The sequence below is a fragment of the Lygodium microphyllum genome, chromosome 3 (assembly GCF_053477565.2).
Source record: "Lygodium microphyllum isolate KBCC chromosome 3, Lygodium_microphyllum_v1.1.10, whole genome shotgun sequence".
In the NCBI taxonomy this organism is placed as follows: domain Eukaryota; kingdom Viridiplantae; phylum Streptophyta; class Polypodiopsida; order Schizaeales; family Lygodiaceae; genus Lygodium; species Lygodium microphyllum.
In genome coordinates, this window is record NC_141137.1 from 80,232,861 (window position 1) to 80,252,523 (window position 19,663).

General features: G+C 40.4%; 1 protein-coding gene across 12 annotated transcripts in view; it reads left to right on the forward strand.

Moving 5' to 3' along the window:
* The window catches only part of LOC148038546 (uncharacterized), a 72,824-nt gene that overhangs the window by 31,220 nt on the left and 21,941 nt on the right, over positions 1–19,663 (forward strand). For 3 of the 12 annotated variants that reach the window (XM_087673307.1, XM_087673324.1, XM_087673341.1), the window contains one exon: positions 6,427–6,880. The exons of 6 other annotated variants lie outside the window; for them this stretch is intronic. The gene's annotated coding sequence lies outside the window, so the exon portion shown is untranslated. Of the gene's footprint in view, positions 1–6,371; positions 6,881–19,663 lie in introns of all 12 variants that reach the window. 3 more of the 12 variants (XM_087673375.1, XM_087673349.1, XM_087673358.1) reach the window with 3 other exon arrangements.

A 19,663-nucleotide genomic window follows, 5' to 3' on the forward strand; every position in this document is an offset into this window, starting at 1 on the left:
TTCCTCCTAAGAAACCTTAGTAGATCGTTTCAACTACCACCACTTCAATTAGCCAGTCTGATGGGGCTACGCCTCCCATTACTGCTTTATCTACTTCTTCATTCCTAGCCGTTGTTGGACATGTGGCATATAGATAGTATCGGCGGCCGTCCTTCTCTACTCTTGAGGGGTTGTTTGATTGGTTTGCGAGTACTACACTTTATGCATTTTCTTCACATCTACCTCCATCTAGGACTACCCTTCACATCTACCTCCATCTAGGACTACCTCACTACCTTGTCAGGCATTTTATTGGTAGAGATTTGCTAGTGGGCGTACACGATGGTGGCTACATCCTTAGATTAGCTTTATCTTAGCATTCTTAGGTCTTTAGGCTCTTGAGTTAGGCCCATAGGATTTTGTCCTTAGATTTTCATTTTTAAGTCTTCTGCTACATTTACTCCCCCACGTAATCATGCATTAGCGCATTGTTCATTAGTTATCTTTTCATTTCCATTTTGTTTTGTTTTTTGGAGCATCTCACTACTAACCTTTGAGCTTGTAGACCTTCATCTCTTTGGTAGGGTTGTGTTTTTAGTGTCAGGCTAACGCGTAGGTTTGCACCAATGCTATCAAGGTTGGAGACTTGAGATGCATGCAGTTTCATTCATGGTTTTGTCATCTTAGGAGGTTTACTCTTTTACTAGCATGGAGGCTTCCCCTCCTAAGGTGGACGGGCAACATCTCTCTTGATGTTATCATGGCAGTGACTTCTATCTTGTTCTTTCAGTTGAGATGCTTCCTCACACCATGGTTCTCAGCACTGTAAAAAATTCATTACATGCCGATTAGCCTCTTAAACAGCCCCAAAACATGCTTATTTATGAAAAATGCAAAAATGTTGCACGGTTCGAGAGAGTTTCAATGAAACCTTAATTTGTGAGGGTCCATCCACATCTACAAATAGATATGCTGCCCCCATTTAGTCTTCATCCTTTTATGCAGGTTTCTCACTCTATCGTGCAGATTTCAGCCATTAGCCACCTACCATCTGCTGTCCAGTTATCATTGACTACAGCCCATCACTATCTAGCCCTAGGCTGCCTGTCTCTAGCCATTGCCTTGTTGTTTGAAGGTCTCCATTTGTTGCGTCATCATAGCACCTGATTAGCCAACGTTTTCAGCACCTGGTGTTAGGTGATAGGCTACTGTAATCTCTCTCACTAGGCAATCGTTGCAGTACTTGTGTTTTTGCTGTCCAGCAGGCTGCCTACATCAGCAGACACCTCTTTTGTTGTCACCTAACAATCCTCTACCTTGAGTTTTCAGCCTTTTGTGGTAGTACACTGCCGTGTTTACTAGATTTCAGCCCTGACTACTGTGTTTTGGTGAACAACTTGTTGCCCTTCTTTATTCTGCACTCTCATCTCTGATTGGTGGTTGTAGCACTCAGGATCCATCTTTGCTGGATTTCACACTACTATTGTGCCCTTGGGCACTATGTACACTCTTCATTCATTTACACTTTTCATTCACTTTAGAGTTGTTCTCTCTCTCCTTCTACTCGTGCTCATTTCTATGTTTGAGTTTTGAGTTTTACTTTTAGGGTTTAAGTTTGCATGTTAGTGTTTGTATTGCTGTGTTTCTGCGGTGGTCGTACACTCTATGTTTCCTTAGTGCAAACCCTAGCAATTGCTCCACAGTTTTCTTCATAGGGCTCTATGTATAAGATCTTTACCAATGTCCTAGCTAACAAACTGCATGTATATCTTTTGAACATTATTTACCTCGCCTAGTATGGATTTATCAAAGGGTGCAATATTCTGTACATCATCTTGAATGCCCAAATGGGAATAGATTATGTTGGATATATGAAACAAGAAATGGTGATGGTTTAGTTGGACCTTGAAAAAGCCTTCGATCATTATGGTCCTTTTTGGGCCAATTGATGGCGTGGGTTATGGTTTGAGAATGTTTGGACTTATCAATACTATCAGCACTGATTTCTCTTCAAGAGATTTGCTCAATAGTGGTGTTGCAACACCCTTCTCCCTTCGTCGATTAGCTAGGTAGGGTTGCCTGCTAAGTTCTTTGTTATTTGCCTTGGCCACTCACTCCATTTTGATGATATTGTCCCATCTTGCAGTCAATGGTGAGGTGGTTGGACTCTCTCTTCCTTCATAGGAGCAATTGGTGGGCTAGGTTTTGGCAGACAAAACCTTCATTTTTCTTAAGGCTGATCCGGATAATATACAAAGAGTGACGGCCATGCAGGACTTATTTGCCCTTCCCTCGGGACTACATATTAATGTATCTAAGTTGGCCCTTATTAGGTATAGTGATTGTGATCTTCGAGCCTTGGCTCGCAAGGTGAGGTGGTGCTTAAAGGCTCTCTTTTCAGGCACTTGGGCTGTCCTTTGGGAGTGCAGGTTTTGCTTAAAGTGCTAATAGATTGGATCTCCTCGGGTATTATGGATAAGTTTGTGTATTGAAAATTACAAGCTTGGCCTTTTTACGTGAGATTAAAAATAACGCAAACAATCATGATATCGATGGTTTCATATTACCTTCCCTTTTTTCCTTGGTCAAAGTCTCCTTTATAGCAAATTTCTCAACCCATTCAGTTTTTACTTTGGAAAAAAGATTCTACACGGATGGGTATTTCTTGGATCTCTTAGCACCATGTTTGCACTCCCAAAGGAATGGGTGGTGGGGTTGTTTTGGATTTGGAGACACATATGATTGCTCTTCGTTGGTCATTGTTCCATGCCTTGTGCGAGGGTAGGCAACCGTGGTCCTTGATTGCTGGATTTTTCCTTGAGACTCAAGGTATCAAGCATGGAACACGAGGATTTGTGCCTCATGGTGGCATGTAGTTAATGCCAAATAGCCTATCCAACTTAAGTCTTTTTAGTTGTTGAATCATTTGGTCCACTCTTAGAGATCGGTCCTTATTAAATCTTCTTGGCATCCACCTCTAGATTGGGAGGTGGTAAACTCCTTGAGAGTGGAAGTGTTGGTGGTTTCGAAGCTTCTCTCCTGGCAAGGCAAAGAAGAACAAAGGCCAATGTTGAATAGAATGGTGCACCTAGGGTCCTTTACTGTTGCTGATGCTCTTCTACTTGTCAATGGGGTTGTTATGTCCTTCAAATTGACTTGACACTACTTTCATGTTCCCTGAGGCTACTGCAATTTGTGGAATGCCATCTCCACCTCTTTACCGATCATGCAACCTCTTCCCTCTTTGGACCAGGGGGCCCCTTGGCAGGATTGGTTGATTAATGGTCGGTTGCTTTTGGGTCGTGCTTCAGCAAATCAAATATATCATTTCCTTATTTATGATAAGGACTGGCCTATCTAGAAAGGCAATACCACTTGGGGTCTCTAGAAAGGTCAAGCATGGTGGAAATTTGTGGTAATGACAAGTTGGCTTAACAAAATGCCTTTTCGATCCAAGATCTTCATTTGGCAAATCTTGATTGGTGCACTTCCTCTTGCCTCGATGCTCTCCAAGTGAATGATTTCCAATGGTTGTTACTTCTTTTGCTAGACGTCAGTTGAACCCCCCTGCTATTGGTTCCTTACTTACCAGGTCGTGCGGAAGGTTTGGTTACTCCTATCGATCATTTGGTTTCGAGTGGTTGGGTTATTGATGCTTCCAAAGGATTGGGTCTTTGGACATCCCAAGTTTGTGGACCTTGTGCAGGCTGATATGAAAGTGCTCTTTCCTTTCTTATGCTTCTGGAGTTGTTGGCATATATGTGTTAGGAATCTAGTCAGCTCATGTGTGAGTTTGGGCTATGCTTGATATTACTGGGTAATTTAGGCATTTATTGCTGGCCGACTAGCATTAAATGCTGGCCAGCTAGCTGCCATTTTTGGCCTATTTTGAGCCTATTTATTTAGTGGCTTCTCCTCCTCATATACAGTCGTCATCATTCTTTAGGTGGTCTTCCTATTAGAGAGAGAAGCCAGTGCCGGTGCCCACATAGCGAGTGACTCATTGTTGTACGCGTCATTCTCGTGTTTGGTATATGCATTCCATTTCTCGAGCACATCTCTGAGTTCTCTTCCTTTTCAGTGTTCTTATGTTCTTTTGTTTTCTTTCTCTTTTGTCTTGTGTTCAGCAGTTTGTTTCAGCACTTATCTATGCTTGCATTGCTGCACCACTTTTGAAATGGTATCAGATATTGCATGATCTTGGTTCGTGTTGTGTGTTTTTTCAGCTGATTATAGGTCTTTCTTTCCCTTGCTGATCAAGCCTGCGTTTTTCAGACCAACAACTTGCATTTTCAGCCTGCGCCTGGATTTCAGCCTGCAATCGTTAATTTGCTGCTTTACATGCTCTACCAGTCTATGTTTTTGGTTTTCTACCCATAACCGTGGCTGGGCGATTGTTTGTACAGGCCGTTTTTGCTGTTTTTGACAGGTTTTTGTTCATTTTGTGGTAGTTGGCCTTTGCTTTTGATTAGATCTTTGGCTACAGTGCATGTGAACTCTCGTTTTGTGAAGTCTTTGCTGTTGAATAGATGATAAGTTACATGGACTTGACTATTTTACATGGAGTGGTGTGATGAAAGCTTGGTTTGTGCAGAAGCGGATTTGTTACATTGTATGTGGATCTATTTCTCGGCCTCAATGTTCTTTTCCTCTTTTCAATGATTTTGGTGAGGACAACCATGAAGAAGTTGTGTTTACATGGGATTCAGATGATGCCAGTGCTTATTTTGCACTCCTTTGGTGTATTTCTAAAGAAGTTCTCCTGATGGTTATCTTTTGTAGGACATCATTAGAAATATGGTTGAAGCTTCAGATGTTGTATGAGACCCCTTCTCCCATGCATGCCGTGACCCTTTATGGATAGCTTCAACAGATAAAGTTTGAGTGCAAGGACACCATTCCATTATTTTTGCTTTGTGTTACACATGTACAGGATCAGCTTCGACACATGCAGTTTGCCCTTGCCCTTTGAGAGGCACATCTAGTGGGTACAGTACTCTACAAGCTTCCCCTGGAGTTTGATGGAGTGGGGAATGCTTTGAGGGCGCAAACATCCTCTACACCTGTGAGCTTTACACATATGTCCTTGATGCTGCTTGAGCATGAGACATCTTTGCGTTTACAAGAAAAACTCTCATCTCATTATGGCGGATCTAGTGAGGCCTTTATAACTTTAGGGAGGGGTGACAGGAGGAAAAAGTCGAAGGCCCAGTGTTATCACTGTGGTAAGAAAGGTCACTTGTGGAAGGACTGCAAAGAGTTAGTAGCCTCACGGAAGAAGAAGAAGAAGCGGGATGCTGACTCCTCTGACGAGTCATCCTCTTTCTTAGACTTCAACTTTGATCCTCCAGCCAAGGAGAAGTCCATGGCACGGAAGGGATCCACTTCTTCACATCGCGAGAAGGGCTTGATTGCCCCTTTCTTAGCTTCTCTCTAGTCCTGGTGATACGGTCAACACTTACAACTCTCCGATGCTAGAGTGGTGGCTTGATCACCCACTACTTGGGTATCCATGTTTCTACTTTGGTGGTTCTTTGTTGTATATGATTATAATTTTTCATTGTATTGCATCAGATTACCCATGATTTGAGAGAGGATGTTAGTAGTCTAGTTAGCTCATGTGCAAGTCTGGACTATGCTTGATATTATTGGGTTTAGGTATTTTATAGTGGTCATTTTAGTGATTATTTAGGCATTTATTGCTGGCCGACCAGCTGCCATTTTTTGGCATATTTTGGGCCTATTTATTCAGTGGCTCCTCCTTCTCTCATAGTAGTCCTCATCATTCTTCAGGTGGTCTTCCTATTGGAGAGAGGAACTAGTGCCGGTGCCCACACAGCCAGTGACTCACTGTCGTACGCATTATTGTTATGTTTGGTATATGGATTCCATTTTACGAGCACATCTTTGAGTTCTCTTCCTTTGTAGCGTTCTTTTGTTCTTTTGTTTTCTTTCTCTTCTGTCTTGTGTTCAGTAGTTTATTTCAGCCCTTGTCTATACTTCCATTGCTGCACCACTTCTGACAATATGGACCATGAGGAATGCGCATTCATCTTTGATGCTTCATCGGGCATGCAGAGTCATATAGCCCACTTGAAAGCGCTGCTTCATTGGCAGCTAGACTTGATTGAGTTAATAGATATTCTCCCTAGATAGGATCTGCTTGCTTAGCAGACTGCAGTTTCTTCTGCCCCCCTTACTTTACTCTCTTTGTGCCTTCACTGTTATGTTTCAGATTTTATGTACGATGGCCTGGAGCCATCTTGTATCTTGTAACCATGTAATCTTGTACTTTTTTTCGTAATTAATATAATTACTTTTTGTTGGAGAGAGAGAGAGAGAGAGAGAGAGAGAGAGAGAGAGAGAGAGAGCACAGAATGAACATAGAGAAGAATGAAGGAACAAACTCTGAACTGAAAGAAGGCTGAAGCCTGAATACAATGACAGCCGCTGCACATGTGAATCGACACACCACATCAGTGAGCGTGCTGGACTGTAAGCAAGAAGAGGGAGAAAGCAGGTGACAACACCTCAGAACAAGAGGGCAATGATGACAATGATGAGAAGCACAAAAAGCAGCAGCCGGTATATAAGTGGAGGTATAAAATCTGGCTGACTGCTGCCCTTATGGGCCGACCTGCACAAAATGGACTGACCTGCCCCAAACAGGGCTGACATGCTGAAAACGGTCCAACCATCTGCTACATGTACCTGCTGCCTCTAGAAATGCACCTGAAATGCTGGAAACGATTGCTGGAATGAAAGGAAGACAACATGCTACAAATGCATGAAAGAGCACTCGGTCACAGCTCCCAATGTCTTTGTCAGACTCTAATGGAGCTCACAGACAGGAGATGATAGCAGAAATACAATATATTTGGTCGTTTCTTTATCCTACATAGTATGTGCTTTTTCTCCTTATACACTCAATAATTGTCTTCAACACGTGTGAATCTTTAGCACTGTGTTTTGCAAATAATTGATCTAACAATAGCAAGGTGTATAACTTTAAATATGTGGCTGCTGCTTCACTCAAGGCTCTGTGGGGCAAGAAATAAGCTTTGCAATTGCCCATGCCATAAGTGGTTAAATCTTGTCCAAATAGTGGTATTATGATAGCTCTTTATAGCCACACTTCCTTAAGAGAGAAATGTAAAGGACCAATCTCCTATTAAGTTGCTGTTGTATATCAGCTACCAACTTTTGATGAGAAGTTGCAATGTTTATATAATCGGTACACACAAACAAGCAGAGGATGAAACTGAACTGTTGCCAGGATCAAGATAAGAACCCTGCAAAACCCTTTTCAATAAGACAGCATGTCACCATGAGGTAAAACTTTTTGTATGGAGGGATACTTAGCAATGGATGTGGAAGTTTTGTCATAGTTATAGTGTGATTCAACAAGAAGCCTTTTCTGACCAAGTGACCAATGTATGTTTCTTGTTCCCTAGAAGCATACTGGGCTTTGAATCTGGTGCTAATGACCTTGTCATTTGGCTCGTCAATTTGACTTTAAGTGTGGCTTTGCTGAATAGCATCCGTTTTAATACTGCGTCATTGGAAGAAGTCATCTGCAAAGTCTCTTCTGGAGTGGAAGAGTAGTGATTAGATATTGTCAATGAAAGTATACATATTTGTCAAAAGAATATAAACTCTCACCTACTTTTTTATTGCCTTTCTATTTAGTCGTCTAGATCTCCTCACAAGTTCTTGAGGGGGAGATGGGCTAAATCTCTATTGTTATTGCACTCGATTCTTGAGAAGTAGATTTCAGACATGTAGGGGGATATCTAGTTTTCTAGGGACATTAGGGGGACTTATTTTCAATACGAATGATATTGTCAACTAGTGAGGCATAGATGGTCACAGTGATGAAATTTTTTAAGACATGCAAAGGAGGATAAAACAAAAATTTAAGAAAGTGTGTACAAACTCGAGGTGCAAAAATGAATGATTGTTAGAAATTGAAGTTAATATCTTGGACTATACGTTGCACATTGAAAACACTGAAGGCCAAGCACACCCACATGCCCAATAAATGGTTCATCTATAGGATACAAGGTTGGGCCTAATGTGCTAGCAACCACCAATAAAAAGCTAGATGAGATCTCCAATCAATCCTTTTAATGGTAAAAAGTTGGATTTATTGGTTTAGTTGGCCTTGTGATATCTTAATAAATCCTAAAACTTGTTTAGGAGTTTTTAACTAGTTATTGTCAGTTCCATTTATTGTGACTTATTGTTGCTTTCTCACGACTAAAGTTCTCTCTTTAGAACTTGTCGATTATTAGAGAAACTTTTGGAAAAGATTTTAGCTCATTCTATCACTTGCCTTTCTTTTGCTTTTGATACGACTATTCTCATTATCTGTCATTTTCCATTGTTTAAGCCCCTAGTGTTAGAAGGGAAACTAGTATCTATTTTCGCTACATTGTTTTTTGCATCAATCTCCTTTGGTAGAGGATTGATGGGGACATCCCTTTCATCAACATAAGAATATCTAGAATAACTAAACTTTTAAATTCAAGATCAAAGATATTATATGTAAACTTCTGTTAATTATCATTGAAGGTGATCTTCAAAAATAATCTAAAGTTTAAGTGAACATAAACTAACTTGCACACATGAAATAAAGTAGCAAATATCAAAAGATTCATTGAATGGGAGAGTTAGAATGTGCTTGTACAATAGATAACACAAGATAGGCCATAAAGGTTGGTATCTTGATCTCTTTATCTATATTCAAAGCTTACGCAATTCACAAGTGACTTCTTTTTACCACCCAACACTCTCTCAATACTACTGATTCCCATGTGCCTTGCTCTTCAATTAGCCCAGACTTGTCTCTAGTACAACATCCTCAAGTGCTCTCACCAACCTTGACGAAACATGCAACAAATCTTTTCATTCACACTTCATAGGTGTAATTCATGTGAATATATGGTGATCTCAATCCAATTGATATGCAAAAGTGGGATTAAAGATGCAAATCTTGTTTCACATTGATCTAAACTACAAGTAATGCCTAGTTTATGCAAATCTCAAATTTAAAAATTGAATGATCCCTTGTACAAAGCTTAGTCTTGTTCATGCATCAAGCGAGTGCTTTGACCTAACATTTGCACACTTGAATAAATTCAAATGTGCACTGTTGTCACAACAAATCATCATTTAACTTATGTGCTATTTGCATGCTTGAAAGCAAAGGACACTTGCTTTGGTCCTTGCTATTTGCATGCCTGAAACCAAAGGCAATTGCTTTGATCGCTGCTATTTGCATTCCATTCCATCTTGGCTTGCATCTCCCTAATTTTCCCATACATTTACTGTGACAAAAGAGTTGCAATTTACTTTTTTCATGATTAACCTATGTTAAGATGTTTCCAATGATGAAACAACTAGGAAGATAGCCAGTGGTTGTACACAACAACCAATCCATAGTGCTACACTACTCATACAACCACCACTTATTGATTGCGGCTATCCAAGCCATCCAATGATATCAATACATGCATAGAAAGGCTACAGTAAATAATTGCTCTGAATGGATTATATAAGTTGGTTTTCCATCAATTTGGTGTGACACAATGGTCTATATATGTTGGAGGATCTTGTTAGCCTTATCGATTGTTTGTTTAAATGTCCATTCGTAGACTTCAACTTATTCAAGCCTAGAAAAAACAGTGAGCATTAAGCTCAAATTCCTTTAGAAAACTTCCAAATGAGAAAACTATGAGAGAATCGCTTTTTTCATGATATGATTGTCTAGGAAGTTCACAAGGCATGAGAGTTTAGACAAGAGAAGATCTCAGCTTGTAGTGTAGTAATGGCTTGTTTTGATGAGAAAAAGGTTAAAAATAGTAGCATATCTTGTTATGAAGGGAATTATAGAACTGCCTAATTGATTCCCATGTCTGGGGGAGAATATTGGTTGTTGTCTTGACTCCATACATGCTGACGACTCTGATCCATGGTGAAACTTCCAAAATTTTTAGTAAAGAAGAGAAGAATGACTATCTCAACTTGTATTGCTCAAATGAGAGAAAAACAGACCCTAAATAACCTAGACAACTTTCTAACTGAGTAGCTAGTTGCTTCTTAATCAACATACCAATTTGATTAAGGGATAATTTAACCTTGGCTAGTCAACCATAAGTGAGCTTTCTTTACCACTTGAATGAGTTGCTTAATGGGTGACGTTTTCAAATGATCATTAAACATTATGAAAAATTGTAATTTTTTAAGACTCTTTGGAAATTGCACATCTTCCAAGTTCCTTTTGTCGTGCTATTGTGCCACATAGCTTCTAGATTTGTTAACTAGGTGCCTAGTGTCAAATGCTTCTTTGCCAATGCAATAATCACCATACGAAGACCTAAGGATATTAGAATTAGAGTTAATTTTAGTTAAAAATCTTGGTGAAGTTTAATTAAATCATTATGTTCTTTTCTCATTCTGCGATATCCCCTTAAACCTTGCGAGCCACCTTGATTGCATGTAGTTCCAACATGACATTTATCAAATGAACAAATACAAGTAACCAAGCACACTGCTATTATTCCATGTACTACCAATGCACAATACTCCAACATGGTAGTCATTGCACTATGAGAAAAACAAATAACAACTTTATGATTCCAAAACTATTGAAGTAGTAAATAACCAAGCATAGATGCAGAAACACTAGTGTTTAATACGATTATGGAATTCTCAAAGCTTATTGTTTACAAAAGACAAAAGGGTGTTGCAACAAATCCAATAGCCTCATTGAGGAATTGTAAATTTTATACAAAACCTTCCATTTCTTGTCTCAAAGTTGGCCAAAGAAAGTGTTATGCCTTCTCAGTAGCAACACCTTGATGCACTGTATTTAGATCACAACTTATTTTGACACCAAAGAGGAACCATGCATTTTAAAGAAGCCCATTTAGTTGTCAAACTCAACATAACATATGCTTTACCTGTTAGAGGTATAAACACTCCAAGGCGTCACAATGAGAGATTCACCCACTCTTGCATCAACATGTGATTGTCCTTGAAGCTTACGCCTATGATCAACTGGTCAAGGTTACCAAAACAGCGAGCCAATATATGCAAAAGCCCTCAATGCAAGTCCACAATTGAAGCCTATAACATCATGAACATAAAGGCTTGACAAGGTGTAATTAACTCCCTAACAAGAGTCATGTCATAATGTCATTGCTCTATCTTGTAGCCATCTCAAAGCCATGTTTTTGAAGATATGCTAGGGTTTGCACTGAGAAAACATTGGTATGAACTCCATTATGACACAAGTCAGCCAAAAATGTAAAATCAAAACTAGGGAGAAAATAAAAGTGAATGATTAATGTATGTTGAATGAATGAATGATTGTACACAATGCTCAAGGACATAGTCCATCAGGCAATGACTCTTGTGGGAGTGGGCCGAGGGAGATGTTTGTGTGTCATTTATTGCAGATGGATCCCGAGTGCAATAACCATCAATTGGAGCGGAGGATGATGTAGAAAAGTGCTGAAAACTCAATAAGACTTGCTATAGATGAAAATACAAATCAGGCTGATGCCAAAAAGTGCCAAAGAACTAAAAAACAACTTGTTGTAGATGCAAGTGTAAATCAGGTTAATGTGGAAAGGTGTTGGAAAAGTTGGAATGCAATAGCTGATTGTATGGATGATGATGTGGCAGTTAGGGAAGCCTGATCAAGAGTCACCAATAGTAGACCAACAACTAGGCAATGATGAGGGGCTACTGTAAACAGCGAACACAGTTGTGGAAGGTGATGTTGGCCTTGTGTGGATGACCTCAAGGTGACAAATAACAGCAAGGATGCCTATTTGTATGTAAATGCAGCAGTCCACCAAGTTGTGATGAGTAGGGTAGTAGTTGCAAATTCCTTGATAGGGGCTAGAGCTAAAACCAACCTTGCTTGATGGAGAGGGTGGTGATCTTCCTCATTAACTAGCAATTTACACCTAGCAATAATTTAAGAAATAAACAAAATTTACACTTTACCAATCACAAGAGACAGTTGACACCAATTGGCTCCAAACCTTGTGTTATTTCTTTAATTTTTATTCCATGATCTTGTTGTATGACCACGAGAAAGGCCGGTTGTGTGACCACGAGAAAGGCTAGATCCTTGAGAAGATGGTGGACCTTGGCACGAACTCAAGGAATACATTCAACAGTTTCCAACTTTGTCTATTGATCATACTCAATCTCTTACAAAATGTGGAATCTTTTGCTGCCCTCGATGACTAGCAGTAGCATGTAATGATCTTTCTTGCATGGCTGAGATTTGCTGGCAGGCATTCCAAGCTAGCTACTGAATTCCTAGTTTTTACTGCATTAGGTATAGGTGTTAATGTTCTTTGTGCTTTTGTACCAAGTATGCATATGCTAATCTTCTTGTGCATTTTCTATGCAACTATGTGTAGTGACTAGTCCTTTATGAATACAGTCAGCTATGGGCATCGCATAATCCTTGACTTATCATTGACTCTAGCCATTATCCGTAAACCTTCTACTCTCATTGAAACTAGCCTTCCTCCTCGGATAGGGTGGTAAATAACTTGATTAAGCACTAATTACAGCAAGTATAAAAATCACATAAACTGAAAATGTACACTTTACCACTTAATCTTGGACATTGGGCACTCAATTGGCCTCGAAATTGACGCCCCTTGCGGTATTGCTTTATCTTATATTGCAAATGGAAAGAGTATAATTGAGATCCTTTGATCTTCTCCACTAATCCAAGTGCCTCTTGCTGTTAAAATTGACTAGCAAGCCTCCAAATTAATTTGCTCCTTGGTTTGCTTGGGTAGTCCTAAATCTGATATGGGTTGGTTGGCCTCTTGAATTTCCTTGAAACTCCTTAATTTCGATTGTTGGAATTCAAGTCCTAGGTCCTTAATTTTGAGCACACATTTGGAGGTGTCTATAAAAACCTTAATTTTTGCTATACATTAGGGTTTACAATAGAGATTGGTTGAAATCTCTTCCTTAGAGGGCTTAAACTATTGAAAAATGTTGAGATAACTTGATAGATGGCTAGGGGGTGAGAATGTTGTAGAGAGAAATTTCGGAATCTCATTGCGAGAAACGCTGAAGAGCTATTGTTGCCTTGCTCAAACAACCATGGAAACTGACACCTACAGCTTAGGACCACTAGAAAGACTGTTGCCCTCTCTTGTATGTTGTCATCTACACTAGAAGGACCTCGGGCTACTGTTATCTACTCTTGGAGGTCTCCAAACTGTTGTCACATATAGAATTGATCCGTGGTGGCTGCAAATCACATTAGCAACCTCTCTTTGCTCTCTAATAGTCTCCTTTTATTTCACAATGGTTGAAATAGATTTCCATCAGCTCCTTAAAACGTTTTTTTCACTTGCATAGGCAAGTTTTGCTAAGTGGCAGTCTTCTAATCCCATTTTTCAGCATTATGTAGCTTATTAAATTAATTTTCAAAATGTTAATTCTGAAAATTAATTTAATAATTATTCTAGTTCTCAAAAAAATTAATTCCACCAGTCAATAATTAAATTGGCTAGGACACTTTGTCTTCCAAGTATCCTTGAGCAATTATTAGCCCTTAGACCGGCATTAATTAATTAATTAATGCCTAGTTTCATGTCAGCATTGGCATTAGTGGCCAATAAATTGGTCTAGGCCAAAATTTGACACCAAGTACTGTCTAGTACGTATTAGGCATAACTTATTACAACTTTTGCCTTTGACACCCACTGCATCGTCGGGATCCTTGGCTTGTTATCATGAAATAATTGCCATGTGCATCACATGTGCTAAACAACCTTGTACATTTGATTAATAATTTAATCAAATGTTATTAGCAAGATTAAAGCATCTCAAAATTTCACGTCCCTGTGACACTCACACTATTGCACAACCTCATCTAGAGTAGTTGGTGTTCATCTATCAACTGTTGCCATCATCCTTCCTGCTGCAACTTGTGTGGACATGGCCATCAATGAAGGATACTCTCAGGTTGCTGCCACGATCTGTTTTGCTCCTGTCTTGGAGGCTGCCTATTGTTTTTTCATTGTCCAGTGGCTGCCCTAGCATGTTGACATCATAATAGGCCCTAGCAACTTGTTGTCAACCTATCCTAGCTTGTGTTTTACCGATTAGGAGGCCGCCCGACTACTAGCATAATCACATCATCATTTGCCACCATTGTTTGTTGTGCTTTTAGCTACATGCTGTGTGTTTTGTTGCCATCTAGCCTTTTAGCAGCGGGTTGAGTATTGAGGACTGATATATGGCTAGTATGGAGGAATTGTGTATAGCTTCCTTTGCTGCCATCTTTGTGTTTGTACCTGCAATAATTTGAGAAGTCATTCATAGACATATCTTTGAATGTTATAGGTCTATCTCTTCCTTTCAAGTGATATGGATGAAGCTTCAACAAAAAAAGTCATATTTATATAGTGGTGGAGGAATTGTACTCCATATGGAGAAAAAAAAACCATACGATTCTCACCAATTAAGTTGAAGCCAAAAGGTTGGGAGATGAAGGCAAGAAGCACATTGATGTGTTTGTTGTTTCAAGTGACATGGATGAAGCTCCAACAAAAAAGAAGTCATTCATATAGTGGTAGAGGAAGTGTAGTCCTTATGGAGAGAAAATAACCACAAGGTTCTCACCAATCAAGTTGAAGCCAAAATGTTGGGAGATGAAGGTAAAAAGCACATTGATTTGTGGGTCAATATGACCATGAGGAAGATGCACAAAGCCAAAATGAGAGAGAAATCTGATTTTCTTCTTGAGAAAACTCTAAAATCTGCTTGCTGCTTGCTCCAACCTCCATTTGATGCAATCATCTATTGCCAGGCACCTCCAAAATGCTATCACTTGATCAACAATGTTGTTGCCAGCCCTTGAAAGGTGTCTCCTTCTCGTCCCTTGCTTGGTAAGGCCCCTAGATGGTTATCTTCTGCAGCAAATTGCCGTTATTTGATTAGAAAATAAACCAACAGTTCCCTCTCTCTCTCTCCTAGGTTGTAAACTAATTGAATGGCTGAGACCCAGGCCCCAAGAACGTTTTCTCAGTTTGCATGGGCATTTTTGCGAAGTGGCAGCCTTCTAAATCGAATTTTCAGCATTATCCAGTCATTTCATTAATTTTCAAAATTAAATCATCCTAAAAATTAATTTCAGCTCTTCTGACCCTGTCCAAAATTAAATGTGCCCATCTATAATTAAATTCGCTAGGCCATTGTAACTTGGAGTGGTCCTCAACCTCTATTGACCCTCAGACTGGCACTAATTATTTACTTAATGCTATTCCCTAGTGTCACCATTGACACTTATTGGCCAAACAACTATGCAAGGGTTAAAATTGACACCAGGTACCATCTAGTACTTGTCAGACATAACTTATCACAACTTTTGCATTTGACACCTACTCCATTCTCAGGGTCCTTGGCTTGTTATCATAAAATAATTGCCATGTGTATCACATGTCCTAAATAACCTTGCACATTTGATTTGTAACTTAATTAGATGTGATCGACAAGATTAAAGCATCTTAAAATTTAACGAGAGAGAGAGAGAGAGAGAGAGAGAGAGAGAGAGAGAGAGAGAGAGAGAGATTAACATCTACGTAAGGCCAATGTGGCCTATGAGATAAAATTCAGAGTACATCCATGTCTAATGTCATCTCATTAGTAAGGTAAAGAACATTACAAATAAGTGGGTGGCCTATGAAATAAAATTGAAAATAACTATACGATGGGACTATACTAGGGTTGAACCATGTGTAGTGTTGTTCCATCGATAGAAAAGAAAAGGAAAGGAAAGGAGAACCATATTTGATAGAACTATGTACAAAAGTGTGGTGGAGACTATGGGTTGTAGCTAATCTCAAGATCTGCACATGATCTCAGCTATGATGCGGTCCCTAGCTGCTTCATTGATATGCATGGTGGCGAGTCTTCGGTGTCTCGTGATAATGGCTCTAATCCGACTGTGGTGCGCTTTCCTTAGATGTGGTCCTACTAGATGGGGTCGTCCTGCTCGATGAAGGGAAATGACTCTATTCAATGTGACTCCATGGCGTGGCGTGTAAGGTGTCTGGCAGGGTGGCTCTATCTCTGCTAGGCTAGTAGTGTCAGTAGGGTCGGCTCTGTAGAAGAAGTCTGTCACTACTCTCTGTGTGTGTCCCTCTGGATGAGCTGGCCTCCTGTCTCGCAATAGTGTAGTTCGGCGCCTCTCAAGCTCTAGGAGGAAAAGACCTAGGCATCTTTGGTCCTCATACTCCATGATGTGACGAAGGGGTCCAAATCTATCATGGAAGAGATTGTGGTACCGTCCTTGTATGTCATAGTATACTGTGTATGTACATGTGTAGTGCTCCTTCGTCTCAGGCTTTCGACCACAAAGTTGGCAAGTCCTATTCTCTGCTAGGATATTTGTCCATCTGCATGTCTCCATGTGAAGCGTATGTGAGGAGGTGTAAATCTTTCCGATAGCAACCCTTACGCTATGGGAGAGATGAGAGTCCATATATGCTGGCCGAATAGTGAAACCATCATTAGAGAGACACAAGAAATGACTCCTGTAGATCTCCATCCTCGATCCTAGAGGGAGTGGTAGATGGATCCATGTCCTTGCTGTCTCAATCCTCAAGATATAAGCTCTGATCACCTGGCTTAGCTTCGATCGGGTGAGAGAAAGTGTAGGGCAGTCAAGGTTATAATCCAAAGGTGGAAGACGCGGTCAATATCCAAACCATGTAGGCTCATCCAAATAGCCATTTGTGAAAACCAACAGTTCTTCTCGTCACCTGCTGCTAGTTGTCTAGATGAGTTTAGTGCCAATCTAGTGTATCTATGGCGTGGAAGTTCCCATAGTCTGTGCCAAAAGGTCACTGCCTTAAAGAGTGCCTCCGTAACTATAGGTGTTGCCCCTAGCTCTGCTCTGACAATGGGATGTGGGGTGGAGGGCTTACTCCTAATCATGCGTGCTATCATCATGATCAATGGCCTTTCCATGCTATCCCAACCATCATAATAATCCCTCTCTACTCCAATCTGATTAGTGAGTGGGCTAAGATGCGTGTGGTACAAGCTGCAATCCCATATCTCTGCTCCATATAGTAATGTAGGTGTGATTAGGGTGTCAAACAACCAGAGTTTGATGTGGGGCTCTTGAAACTGTATGTGAGCACATTAGCTCTCGAGTGCCCCTAGTGCTGCGTATTCACTTGCCAGATGTGCCTTTGATGCCCCTCTCAACGAAAAATGTGGGCCAAAGAAGGTGACTCCCAAATAGACATATTTCCTCACATGTTCCAGTATGTCTCTCCCAAATGTGAACTGGTACACGGATCTAGTCACCCATGCTGTTTAAGTATTGAAAACCATGGTTTTGGTCTTCCCAAGGTTCACTGTGAGGTCTTTATCTCTATAGAAGATGTGCAAAGCATCTAGATGGCACTGCAATCCCTCCGGTGAATCTGAAATTAGAACAATATCATCTACATATAGTAATATCGGTATCAGCACCCCTGCTAGGCTGGCTTCAGCTCCTCCTCCTCGGTCTATGTAATCAGATACTTCATCTATGTATAGACCAAACAATGTGGGTGAAAGTGGACATTCTTGTTTCACTCCTATGGTACTGTCAATCCTCTTTGATAGCTCCCCAGGTGCTCGTATATGACTTGTCACTGCCTCATATAATGCATAGACATCCCATCGTATACCCTCTGGTACTCCAATGTCCTGCAATCTTTGCATGATGTGTGTACAAGGCATTGTATCAAAAGCATTGTGAAAGTCTACAAAGAAACAATAGATCCTCTTGTCTCGGGTTCGACCCTCCTCGATAATGGCTCTAAGCGTGAGAATATGGTCTAGCGTGGTATATCCTCGTTTGAAACTTGCCTGTCCTTGTGCTCTCTTGCCTTGCATTTCAGCCCACTCACTGAGTTCATGCTCCAATATAGATCCATATATCTTGGCCAAAGTATGACCGATCATGATAGTCCTCTAGTTGCTCGGAATCAGGGGATCACCACTTTTAAATAGCGGAATTATAGTATTGTCTGACCTTCACATACTGCTCTATTGAACATATGTGCTAATATGGGTGCTAATATGTCACAAGCATGTGAGAAATGTTCTGCTACTAGTCCATTCTCATCCAGTGCCCTCGCATTTTGTAATCTATAAATTGCATCCCTAACCATTTTCCATGTGAAGAAAGACCACTGTGTTGGTCTATAAGCTTGTGGGGGCTACATAGGTGGCTGTCCTGGCAGGTCATACAACTGTCTCCCATAGTCAAGCCAAGCATCTGGTGATGTAATATGTATGGGGGGATTGTCTTTCATGAAACATCTTCCATGGGCTCTTGCTATCCCGCCCCAAAAATAGCTGATATATCTTTGCTTCTGCTTTTGCTAAGTAGTCTCGTTTCTTCTTCCGCACAAGGTGTTTGAATTATGCCTTTGCTTGGTGATGTGTATGAGTGCCTAGATCTACTTCTCTCTGTAAGTGAGCTCGGGTGACTACACACTCATCATCATACCAGCTATTTTGGGGAGCAGTAGATCGTGTGGATCTACATCGGGGCAAGGTGTGTGGAAATGTATACATGGCTGATCCATGTATGGCCTCTGCTAAATCCCTTGTACATTCTTCCAACGATCTACTCAAGTTCAATGTATGTAAATTGGTTTGCAAAGAACCACTGTAGATGTGTGAGGTTTCTTCTGTAAAGTCGCATTTGGGATGTTTAGGGAGGCATGGTGTTTCATGTTTCATATGTACACAAGAGAGCATGAATGTCAAAATAGCATGATCTGGTGCTATGCTAATTGGGCTCTTAGATATCTTAAAGTTTTGGGTGTTTGGTATCAATGCTGATGAGCCTATCAAGTAGTCCACAGTACTTGCCCCTTCTTTGTGATTCCAACATGTCAAATTGTCAGATCGTGGCCATTGTGGCATACCATTAAAGATGGCTAGTCTATGTGCACTTCCCGAAGTCAATAGGTGTGTCCCATAGGTACTCACTTCTTTATCCTGGGCTCTCTTGCGTAGGCCTATTGCATCTATTTTGATCTCTTTGAACATGGCATTATCATGGATATAAAAGTCACTCTGTCTATCTCCAGTGTGTGCATTGAAACCTCCTACTAATAATATGTCCCTAATGCTAGTATATCTCATGATATCCTCATAAAGTACATCAAAGGAAGATCCATCTTGTGTTGTGACATAGGTAGAATTTGCAGGAGGGAAGTAGCATATTGTGATGAATATATCCCGTGGTCTTCCTGCATGTATCCTAATCCATAAATATTGTGCATCATCATCTCTTTTCATTACTTGCACTATCCTTTTGAGGTCTTCTCGGTATAGTATGGCCACATCTCCAGAACCCCTAGTGCTTCCTGGTTTTCTAGCTGCTGGACGAAATGCACTTTCCCACCTGTATCCCCGCACGTCTGGTAGTCGGCTGCCTTTACATTGGTGTGTTTCTGTGTACATTGCTATATCTATGTTTCGGAAGCTATCTTCAAAGTAACCAGCATCCAAGCGTAGGGCTCCATTACAATTCCATATTGATATCCGAAGTGTCTCATAGGCCTTGTATCGTCATGAAGTTCTTTTGTCAGTGATGATGACTCGTCCATCCCTAAAA